Raw genomic sequence first — 12,403 nt, 5'->3', positions numbered from 1 at the left:
GGTATCCATACGTTTGTTCTCTACATCTGTGTCTCTGTTTCTGCCTTGCAAACAGGTCCATCTGTACTATTTTTCTAGATTCCACATATATGCATTAATATATGATACTTGTTTTTCTCTTTCTGACTTACTTCACTCTATATGACAGTCTCTAGATCCATCCACATCTCTACAAGTGACCCAATTTCATTCCTTTTTATAGCTGAGTAATATTCCATTGTATATATGTATCACATCTTCTTTATCCATTCATCTGTCGATGGGCATTTAGGTTGCTTCCATGACCTGGCTATTGTAAATAGTGCTGCAGTGAACATTAGGGTGCATGTGTCTTTTTGAATTATGGTTTCCTCTGGGTATATGCCCAGTAGTGGGATTGCTGGGTCATATGGTAATTCTATTTTTAGTTTTATAAGGAACCTCCAGTGGCTATATCAATTTACATTCCCACCAACAGTGCAAGAGGGTTCCCTTTTCTCCACACCCTCTCCAGCATTTGTTTGTAGATTTTCTGATGATGCCCATTCTAACCAGCATGAGGTGATACCTCATTGTAGTTTTGATTTGCATTTCTCTAATAATTAGTGATGTTGAGCAGCTTTTCATGTGCCTCTTGGCCATCTGCATGTCTTCTTTGGAGAAATGCCTATTTAGGTGTTCTGCCCATTTTTGGATTGGGTTGTTTGTTTTTTTGATATTGAGCTGAATGAGCTGCTTGTATATTTTGGAGATTAATCCGTCGTCCGTTGATTCATTTGCAGATATTTCTCCCATTCTGAGGGTTGTCTTTTCGACTTGTTTATAGTTTCCTTTGCTGTGCAAAAGCTTTTAAATTTCATTAGGTCCTATTTGTTTATATTTGTTTTTACTTCCATTACTCTAGGAGGTGGATCAAAAAAGATCTTGCTGTGATTTATGTCAAAGAGTGTTCTTCCTGTTTACATCTAAGAGTTTTATACTGTCCGGTCTTACATTTAGGTCTTGAATCCATTTTGAATTTATTTTTCTGTATGGTGTTAGGGAGTGTTCTAATTTCATTCTTTTACATGTAGCTGTCCAGTTTTCCCGGCACCACTTATTGAAGAGACTGTCTTTTCTTCATTGTATATCCTTGGCTCCTTTGTCGTAGATTAGTTTGACCATAGGTGCTTGGGTTTATCTCTGGGTTTTCTATCCTGCTCCATTGATCTGTATTTCTGTTTTTATGCCATTACCATATTGTCTTGATTACTGTAGCTTTGTAGTGTAGTCTGAAGTCAGGGAGTCTGATTCCTCTAGCTCTGTTTTTTTCCCTCAAGATTGCTTTGGCTATTCAGGGTCTTTTTGCCTCCTTACACGTTTTAAGATTTTTTGTTCTAGTTCTGTAAAAAGTGCCATTGTTAATTTGATAGGGACTGCATTGAATCTGTAGATTGCTTTATGCAAAGCATTTGCATAGCATTGCTAAATTGCTAAATTGCTAAAGCATTGCTAAATTTGCTAAAGCATTGCTAAATTTGCAAAGCATTGCAAATGCTTTGTATAGTCATTTTCACAATATTGATTCTTCCAGTCTAAGAACATGGTATATCTCTCCATCTGTTTGAGTCATCTTTAATTTCTTTCATCAGTGTCTTATAGTTTTCTGAGTACAGGACTTTTACCTCCTTAGGTAAACCTTAGATTTATTCCTAGGTATTTTATTCTTTTTGTTGCAGTGGTGAATGGGATTGTTTCCTTAATTTCTCTTTCTGATCTTTTGTTGTTAGTGTATAGGAATGCAAGAAGTTTCTGTGCATTAATTTTGTATCCTGCAACTTTACCAAATTCATTGATTAGCTCTAGTAGTTTTCTGGTGGCATCTTTAGGATTCTCTATGTATAGTATCATGTCATCTGCAAACAGTGACAGTTTTACTTCTTCTTTTCCAATTTGTATACCTTTTATTTCTTTTTCTTCTCTGATTGCTGTGGCTAGGACTTACAAAACTATATTGAATAATAGTTGTGAGAGTGGACATCCTTGTCTTGTTCCTGATCTCAGAGGAAATGCTTTCAGGTTTTCACCATTGAGAATGATGTTTGCTGTGGGTTTGTCATCTATGGCCTTTATTATGTTGAGGTAGGTTCCCTCTATGCCCACTTTCTGGAGACTTTTTATCATAAATGGGTGTTGAGTTTTGTCAAAAGCCTTTTCTGCATCTATTGAGATGATCATATGGTTTTAATTCTTCATTTTGTTAATATCACATTGATTGATTTGTGTATATTGAAGAATCCTTGCATCCCTGGGATAAATCTCACTTGATCATGGTGTATGATCTTTTTAACATGTTGTTGGATTCTGTTTGCTTGTATTTTGTTGTAGGTTTTTGCATCTATATTCATTAGTGATATTGGTCTGTAATTTTCTTTTTTTGTAGTATCTTTGTCTGGTTTTGGTGTCAGGGTGATGGTGGCCTCATAGAATGAGTTTGGGAGTGTTCCTTCCTCTGCAATTTTTTGGAAGAGTTTGAGAAGGATAGGTGTTAACTCTTCTTTAAATGTTTGATAGAATTCACCTGTGAGGCCATCTGGTCCTGGGCTTTTGTTTGTTGGACAATTTTTAATCACAGTTTCAATTTCATTACTTGTGATTGGTCTGTTTTTATTTTCTATTTCTTCCTGGTTCAGTCTCGGAAGGTTGTGCTTTTCTAAGAATTTGTCCATTTCTTCCAGGTTGTCCATTTTATTGGCATAGAGTTGCTTGTAGTAGGATGCTTTGTAATATCTGCAGTATCTGTTGCAACTTCTCCTTTTTCATTTCCAATTTTATTAATTTGAGTCCTCTCCCTCTTTTTCTTGATGAGTCTGGCTAATGGTTTATCAATTTTGTTTATCTTCTCAAAGAACCAACTTTTAGTTTTATTGATCTTTGCTATTGTTTTCTTTGTTTCTATTTCATTTATTTCTGCTCTGATCTTTATGATTTCTTTCCATCTACTAACTTTGGGTTTTGTTTGTTCTTCTTTCTCTGGTTCCTTTAGGTGTAAGGTTAGATTGTTTATTTGAGGTTTTTCTTGTTTCTTGAGGTAGGATTGTATTGCTATAAACTTCCCTCTTAGAACTGCTTTTGCTGCATCCCATAGGTTTTGGATGGTCGTGTTTTCATTGTCTCTAGGTAGTTTTTGATTTCCTCTTTGATTTCTTCAGTGATCTCTTGGTTATTTAGTAATGTATTGTTTAGCCTCCATGTGTTCGTGCTTTTTACGTTTTTCTCCCTGTAATTTACTTCTAATCTCAGTGTTGCGGTCGGAAAAAATGCTTGATATGATTTCAGTTTTCTTAAATTTACCGAGGCTTGACTTGTGACCCAAGATGTGATCTATCCTGGAGAGTGTTCTGTGTACACTTGGGAAGAAAGTGTAATCTGCTGTTTTCAGATGGAATGTTGCATAAATATCAATTAAATCTATCTGGTCTGTAGTGTCATTTAAAGCTTTTGTTTCCTTATTAATTTTCTGTATGGGTGATCTGTCCATTGGTGTAAGTGAGGTTTTAAAATCCCCCACTGTTGTTGTGTTACTGTCAATTTCCTCTTTTATAGCTGTTAGCATTTGCCTTATGTATTGAGGTGCTCCTATGTTGGGTGCATATATATTTATAATTGTTATTATATCTTCTTCTTGGATTGATCCCTTAATCATTATGTAGTGTCCTTCCTTGTCTCTTGTAACATCCTTTAGAGTCTATTCTATCTGATATGAGTATTGCTACTTCAGCTTTCTTTTGATTTCCATTTGCATGGAATATCTCTTTGCATCCCCTCACTTTCAGTCTGTATGTGTCCCTAGGTCTGAAGAGCATCTCTGTAGACAGCATATATACGGGTCTTGTTTTTGTGTCCTTTCAACGAGCCTGTGTCTTTTGGTTGGAGCATTTAATCCATTGACATTTAAGGTAATTATCGATATGTGTGTTCTGAATTACCATTTTCTGAATGTTTTGGGTTTGTTTTTGCAGGTCCTTTTCTTCTCTTGTGTTTCCCACTTAGAGAAGTTCCTTTAGCATTTGTTGTAGAGCTGGTTTGGTGGTGCTGAATTCTCTTAGCTTTTGCTTGTCTGGAAAGCTTTTGATTTCTCCGTCAAATCTGAATGAGACCCTTGCTGGGTAATCTTGGTTATAGGTTCTTCCCTTTCATCACTTTAAATATATTGTGGCACTCCCTTCTGGCTTGTGGAGTTTCTGCTGAGAAAGCAGCTGTTAACCTTATGGGAGTTCCCTTGTATGTTATTTGTCATTTTTCCCTTGTTGCTTTTAATAATTTTTTTTGTCTTTAATTTTTGTCAGTTTGATTACTATGTGTCTCGGCATGTTTCTCCTTGGTTTTATCCTGCCTGGGACCCTCTGCGCTTCCCGGACTTGGGTGGCTATTTCCTTTCCCATGTTAGGGAATTTTTTGACCGTAATCTCTGCAAATATTTTCTCAGGTTCTTTCTCTTTTTCTTCTCCTTCTGGGACCCCTATAATGCGAATGTTGTTGCGTTTAATGTCCAGAGGTCTCTTAGGCTGTCTTCATTTCTTTCCATTCTTTTTTCTTTATTCTGTTCCTCAGCAGTGAATTCCACCATTCTGTCTTCCAGGTCACTTATCCGTTCTTCTGCCTCAGTTATTCTGGTATTGATTCCTTCTAGTGTACTTTTCGTTTTAGTTATTGTATCGTTCGCCTCTGTTTGTTTGTTCTTTAATTCTTCTACATCTTTGTGAAACATTTCTTGCATCTTCTCGATCTTTGCCTCCATTCTTTTTCTGAGGTCCTGGATCATCTCACTATCATTATTCTGAATTCTTTTTCTGGAAGATTGCCTCTCTCCACTTCATTTAGTTGGTTTTCTGGGGTTTTATCTTGTTTCTTCATCTGGTACATAGTCCTCTGCCTTTTCATTTTGTCTATCTTTCTATGAATGTGTTTTTTGTTCCACAGGCTGCCCGATTGTAGTTCTTCTTGCTTCTGCTGTCTGCCCTCTGGTGGATGAGGCTATCTAAGAGGCTTGTGCAAGCTTCATGGTTGGTGGGACTGGTGGTGGGTAGAGGTGGGTGCTGCTCTGGTGGACAGAGCTCAGTAAAACTTTAATCTGCTTGTCTAGTGATGGGTGGGGCTGAGATCCCTCCCTGTTAGTTGTTTGGCCTGAGGCAACCCAGCACTGGAGCCTGCAGTGTCCTTGTCCCTGAGGTGAGCCACAGCCACCACCACCACCACCACCACCACCCCGCCTCTGCAGGAGACCCTCCAACACTAGCGGGTAGGTCTGTCTCAGTCTCCCCTGGGGTCACTGCTTCTTCCCCTGGGTCCCAATGCGCACACTACTTTGTGTGTGCCCTTCAAGAGCGGAGTCTCTGTTTCCCCCAGTCCTTTCAAAGTCCTGCAATCACATCCCACTAGCCTTCAAAGTCTGATTCTCTGGGAATTCCTCCTCCCATTGCCGGACCCCCAGGTGGGGAAGCCTGACGTGGGGCTCAGAGCCTTCACTCCAGTGGGTGGACTTCAGTGGTATAAGTGTTCTCCAGTTTGTGAGTCACCCACCCAGCGGTTATGGGATTGGATTTTATTGTGATTGTGCCCCTCTACCGTCTCCCTGGGGCTTCTCGTTTGTCTTTGGATGTGGGGTGTCTTTTCTGGTGAGTTCTGGTGTCTTCCTGTTGACGATTGTTCAGCAGTTAGTTGTGATTCTAGTGCCTCTCGCATGAGGGAGTTGGGACTTGGGGAGTTCTAATAGGATGAGGCCGGACTGGGAGCCTGCAGGGTTAATGTGGCCACAGAATTTAGGATGGGTGTGAAGAATCAAGGACATTCAAGAGGTGTGTAAGGGGGGATAGGGAGGGTGGGAGGGAGGGAGACGCAAGAGGGAGGAGGTATGGGAACATATGTATATGTATAACTGATTCACTTTGTTATAAAGCAGAAACTAACACACCATTGTAAAGCAATTATACTCCAATAAAGATGTAAAAAAAAAAAAATCAGGAAAAAAAAAAAAGAGATGTGTAAGGTAGAGTTGGGTGCCAGGGTTGTGTTTAACTTGGCCAAACAAAAGGTCAGGCTCTCATCGCTCTAAGAACCAAGCAGAGAGTGATGTTCCGTAATTCGGGCTTACTGCGGGGGGAGGTGATCGGGAAGTCCAAAGGGAGGGTCTCAGCGCTCCTGCGCTACCTTCCTTCCCTCGAGAATCTCTTTTTAAGGTTAACAGAAAAGATGAAGCAGCCAGGTGTTCACTGGTGCTTTGACTCTTTTTTTTTTTAATTTTTTTTTTTTGCGGTACGCGGGCCTCTCACTGTTGTGGCCTCTCCCGTTGCAGAGCACAGGCTCCGGACGCGCAGGCTCAGCGGCCATGGTTCACGGGCCCAGCCGCTCCGCGGCATGTGGGATCCTCCCGGACCGGGGCACGAACCCGTGTCCCCTGCATCGGCAGGCAGACTCCCAACCACTGCGCCACCAGGGAAGCCCTGGTGCTTTGACTCTTCACCTACTCTCTGTAGTTTCCTGCTTTCCCCTACCCAGGTCAGAATTCATTTTCAGGATTTATGACTCGCAAAAGAAAAGCAGTGGGAAACAGAGAATCACCTCATGTACTTTTAGATGTAGCAGTGAATGGTCGCCCCCCATGCCTTCCCTGCCCTCCTCTGACCTGGACTGATGGTCACGAGCAGGAGAGTGTGTCCTTCCAAATGAAGCCCTGGCCTAATTAATACCTTTTTGTTATTTATAGGGTTTCAGTTCTTTGTTTCATTTCAGACAATTTCTTGGATTCATTAATGTGAAACTCTTAAAATATATAAAATGATATGTCAGTGTAATTCATGCCAAAATGTAAAAATAGAATGAACTACTGCTGAGGAAAGCTGGCTTTGTATTTTATTTCTAGTTAGAAGGTAAATTTAGTATTTCACAACAGCTAGTCATATACCAAATGTAAATAGAAGTTAATTTTTTCTAATATGTGTGAAGTTTTTGGCATCCCTTCTCTTCTGGCAGAGGACCTGGTGTCTCACCGTAGCATTGCCATCACTCTGAAAAGAGTACTTGGCCAGTATAGATTTAAGATATTTTTAATTAAGCAGTAACTGTAAAAATTTAAAAAGCCAAATTCTTATCGTATGAGAAATTGGAGAGGCACTTACAATGTGGTTTTTAAGTTCCAGTTTAGCATAAAGTCATTGAGCCTTATTAAAATAATCATACATGTTCTCTGTAGAACAATTTAAAACTGCAGATAAGCAGAAAGAAAATTAAAATCTCTAATTCCATTACCTGGGGTATGGCTTCCTGATTTTTCTCCTTGCTTATAGGAGTAGATTTAGCTCTGATTTTCAGAATTTGTAGGTCTTAGGAAGAGATACAAAATTTGCTTTGCATATCTAAAAAAGAACTGAAAATATTGAATTTGGGATTATGATACTTAGTAACATAGATACTTTTATCTAGCTAGCATCGTCATATGGACTTGCATGGCAGAAACAGTAACTTAATTCATTAAGTGTTGATCAGGAGCCTGTCTGGCTGGCACTGTTGAAGGGGCTGATCGGCGGAATAAAGCATTGTTGCTTTGTTCCCACTTTGAAGCCAAGTAAGCACCATTTGCCCATCCCCACCTTCACACCCCCCTCCCATTTTGCATAGGCAGTTTTTTCACCCTCCTCTTCCCGTAAACTCTTCATGGCTGTGAGAATGAGAGGAATCTGCCCTTTGGGTTTGGCTGCATCTCATCACTACCCACACGGGCTGCTTCCCAGTCACACTTTTCTTTTAAAGCAGCAGCACAGTGGGGACTTCCCTGGCAGTCCAGTGGTTAGGACTCCACGATTCCACTGCAGGGAGCGTGGGTTCCATCCCAGGTCACGGCACTAAGATCCTGCATGACGCACAGTGTGGCCAAAAAAAAAAAAAAAAAAAAAAGGAAGAAAATAAATAAATAAAGCAGCAGCACAGAGGTTCTGGATAAGTTAAAGCTTCTAAAATTTCCTTTTACAAATCAGGGTAATAAAGTGGATGTTAGCACCCGTGCTGTAGACCTGTGCAGGAAAGGTGATACAGACACACGCTGTAGAATAAGGCAGCAAAACTGGAGTTGGCAACGGAATCCCAAAAGTCTCTCACAAATTTTTGAGCCTGGTTTGATCAAGACCCTATTTAGAGAGCCGTTGCCCTCTGTCTGCAGGTACAGCTCCCAACCTGCAACAGTGCGTGTCCGGGAAGAATTCCGTCTTCCACAGCGTTTCTCTGCTGTAGCTCCGTAACTTTGAGCAGGGGATGAAAGAAAGTTTTTGTGTGTCTATCTGGGTTTTTTTGGGTTTTGTTTTTCAAATCATATTCACAAGTGATGTGCAAGTTTTCCAGTTTTAGCTGGTCTCAACCTGTTCTCTGGAATTGAGATCTCATGTCCCACTTGTGAAGGTGATCTTTGCTGGAGTGACCAGAAACCCTTGGGGATTGGTCAGGGCCCAGGCCATGGTAGTTGCAGTTACGGGGCGTAGGAGAGCATTTTGGAGCCAGAAGGGACCAGAGGGACAGGGGCAGCTGTGGCCGAGGCTGGACCTGACTGCTCTGCTTGGACCAGGCGGCCTTGGGCAGCTCACCCAGCCTGACCTTCAGATTCCTCATCTGGAGAACGGAAGTGACGGGACCTTCCCTCCCGCAGCGTTCAGAGACTGCACAGATGCAAGCAGCATCCACTCGGCCCAAGAGAAGTGTTCAGTAAATGTTAGTTTCTTCTTCCATGAAGGTCTTCTCTTTGAACCCTCACATTTTATACACGAGAAAATAACTGAGCCCACAGAGGTGAAATTATACCATACGGTTAGTGGAAGTTCTGGAACTCTGTTATGCTGCCTCATTACGGTAGTTGAAAGTTATGTACTATAACTAGGACTCTGGTCGGGGGAAAAGGATAAAGCAGGATAATAAGGAAACTTTGGATCCGTGTAGGTAGGTAAATTTGACGAGTCAGCGGCTAGAGTTTCTAAACCCAGGGGCAGACTCTTCTGAAAACGGAGTTACAGGCAAATGAGTCCAAAGGTAGTAATGGAAATGGAAGGAGGAGAAGGTACAGATAGGGTAAGAAACAGAGTCTGGGGTCCCCCACACAGGTTGGATGTATCGATAGGATCAGAAACTGTCAAGAATGAGGTGGAGGTGGTGCCGGGGGAGGGGCAGAGCGCTGTCAGAACCTGGACAGCAGCCCGCGCGAGTTGTGGTGAGCTTCTGCCTTCCCTGGACCGGGTCGGGCATAGGTGGGGTTAGAGCAGAACTCGGTGCTCATGGGGTCGTGGGCCTGGGTTTAAGGGGTTTAGGCAACAAACCATTACAAAGTATAGACGAGAACCATTGCCATTGCGGGAAGGAGGTGGCAGGAAGAGCATGTGAATTCCTCCAATTGATGAAAGATGTCTTACACGCATTGAGATGGCTATCTTCTCAAATTAGGTTGGAAAGATTTTTGAGACCTACCACGAGATTATAATGCACTGAAACGAAAACTCAAGTTAACTGTTTTGTTTTGTTCTTAAAAATTAGAGAAGGGGGCTTCCCTGGTGGCGCAGTGGTTGAGAGTCCGCCTGCCGATGCAGGGGACACGGGTTCGTGCCCCGGTCCGGGAAGATCCCACATGCCGCGGAGCGGCTGGGCCCGTGAGCCATGGCCGCTGAGCCTGCGCGTCCGGAGCCTGTGCTCCACAACGGGAGAGGCCACAACAGTGAGAGGCCCGCGTACTGCAAAAAAAAAAAAAAAAAAAAATTAGAGAAGGGAATACATCGTAGCGAGTAAAAACGTTTTTATACCTTCCAGTCCTTAGCGTTTTGGTTTTTTTGGTTTTTCTTTGTTTTTTTTTTTGCAGTACGCGGACCTCTCACTGTTGTGGCCTCTCCCGTTGCAGAGCACAGGCTCCGGATGCGCAGGCTCAGCAGCCATGGCTCACGGGCCCAGCCGCTCCGCGGCACATGGGATCTTCCCGGACCGGGGCACAAACCCGTGTCCCTTGCATCGGCAGGCGGACTCCCAACCAGTGCGCCACCAGGGAAGCCCCTTAGCGTTTTAAAGGCTTCATTTGAAGACTGTCACAACTTAGTTGAAAATGTACCTCTGGTAACTCGACCAGTCAATCTTTAACAGAGTCACTGTTTAGACTTGTTACCAGGGCTTGGCTTAGTGTGGGTTCATACCTTTCAATATGTAGGACCAGTTCTCTGGGTATAACTCATCCTGTCTCCGTGATGGATGACTTACTTCCACCCCAGATAACCTCATGACAGCCAGGTCACATGCTGGCTGGGTGACCCTTTTGCATGAAAGGTTGAGATTTAAACATTCATATGTTGGGATATATATATGGTGAGGAACTTGCCTTAGCATTTTAATCCCGTGCTGCTGAAAGTCAAATATAGAGGCTGTGACACTCTGGATTCGATCCTCCCTGAGTCACAGAGTAGGTATGAGATGGGCATTCATTCAGCAAATACATGGTGTGCCCAGATCAGGCAGGAAGAGGCTGCTGCCCTTGTGGAGTGTACAGCCCAGCAGGAAGGACCACCAAGGGCTCCTTCCAGCCCTGGCAGAGGACAAGGGCCATCCTCAAACTAAGAGTCACATGAGTGACTTGTCTTCATGCCATAAAACTAGAACCACGGTTCTTTATCAGGAAGAACTTGAAAGAAGCAAACTAAAGGTAGCACATCCAGCCTGTGGAAGACGTGCTCAGTAAATAGCAAGGCTTTCGAATTCAAAAGTCCCCTCCTCCAGGGAGGCCTTCTTGATGCCATTGCTCATCTGGACAAACCTCTGGCCTCCCAGCTCACGTGCCCACTGTGACACGGACTGGCATTCTTAGTCCATGTGTGCAGGTGCGTATGGAGTCTGTCACTGAGTAGGATTTCCCCCGTGGCTGGCAGAGTCACGCTCAACACAGGGTGTGGGTGTAAAGACCTCCTTGCAAACTGGCAAAGCAGTTTCCACACGAGAAGAGAGCAGGTCGTTGTTTGAAAGCTTTTATGAAGTTCTTACCCTGGACTTGTGGAGACAAAGGGGTGATGATGGTGCCCCCCCAAAAAAAGAGTTGAACTCCTAGAAACAGTGAGTAGAATGGTGGTTGCCAGGGGCTGGGTGGGTGGAGGAAACAGGGAGAGGTTGGTAAAGGGTCCAGACTTTCAGCTGTCAGAGGAATAAGGTCTGAGGGTCTGATGTCTGACATGGTGACTGTAGTTGATAATGTTGTATCGTATAATTGAAATTTGCTGAGAGAGTAGAACTTAAGTGTCCAAAAAAGATTTAAAAGGGTAAATATGTGAGGTGATGGATGTGTTAATTCACTCGATGGGGGGATCCTTTCACGACGCGTGTGTGTATCACGTCACGTTGTCCTCTGTAGATATGTTACAGTGTTGTCAATTACACCTCAGCAGAGCTGGAAAAACACAGCGAGGATGGCGATGCCCTTCTGGACCTGAGTGGAGGGGCTTAAGCAGCTGTTGAATTGGGCAGGATGAGGGGCAGCAGCGTCGGGACGAGCCCGAGGGGAAGCTGCAGGGGCAGAGCAAGAGGAAGGCTGTGCAGGAAGGGCAGGTGCGGCCAGATGGCGGGATCACTCACTCCTCTGACACAGCCCTGTGGGCGTGCGGAAGGCTGGCAGGGCATCTGCGAGGGGCGTTAGCCTCCTCAGGCCTTGGTCTGAGCCAGGTCCACACTAGGAGGAAGGGAGGGGGCAGCCTTGTTCCTGCAGTCATGTGTAAATAGGAACGTAAACGTGAACCTCATTCCCATCTCTGGGAAGCCTGGGAACAGTCGACTAGGAGAGCGTGTGAGACTTTGGAAGAATCCTTGGTGTGAGGCTCTGGCTTCATATCTGTCTGGGATCCTTGTGTAGATCTGTGATTAGGCATTAACGCTCACTTACTTACCATTTGTAATTGCAAGCTTCTGTCACTGTTCCCCACAGCCTGTTCTCCCCTGTGATATGATTATGCATGTGGTCAGGTAAAGAGGTGGGCAGAGATGTGCACTTCTAGCCCCACCACTGGCGACCTTGCTGCTGTGAAATTCAGAGAATTTTCACACAGGTTTTCCAGAAACATCACAACTTCAGACGGCATTTTCAGCCAGTTGTCCTAGCAGTTGGGGCACAGAGGGTGGGATGGAGGCGACACGGGTTCAAGCCCTGGTCCGGGAAGATGCCACATGCTGCGGAGCAGCTAAGCCCGTGCGCGACAGCTACTGAGCCTGAGCTCTAGAGCCCACGAGCCACAACTACTGAGCCCATGTGCTGCAACTACTGAAGCCCACGTGCCTAGAGCCCGTGCTCTGCCACAAGAGAAGCCACCGCAATGAGAAGGCCATGCACCACAACGAAGAGTAGCCCCCGCTCGCTGCAACTAGAGAAAGCCCGCATGCGGCAACGAAG

General features: G+C 43.9%; 1 protein-coding gene across 2 annotated transcripts in view; it reads left to right on the top strand.

Moving 5' to 3' along the window:
• Positions 1 to 12,403, top strand: part of ACSL1 (acyl-CoA synthetase long chain family member 1) — a 71,214-nt gene that overhangs the window by 21,723 nt on the left and 37,088 nt on the right. The gene's annotated exons all lie outside the window — the stretch shown is intronic.

The sequence above is a fragment of the Aethalodelphis obliquidens genome, unplaced genomic scaffold (genome assembly GCF_003676395.1).
Source record: "Aethalodelphis obliquidens isolate GAN/ISIS:26980383/991018 unplaced genomic scaffold, ASM367639v1 scaffold25, whole genome shotgun sequence".
In the NCBI taxonomy this organism is placed as follows: domain Eukaryota; kingdom Metazoa; phylum Chordata; class Mammalia; order Artiodactyla; family Delphinidae; genus Aethalodelphis; species Aethalodelphis obliquidens.
This window is presented reverse-complemented; position numbering and strand designations above follow the sequence as displayed.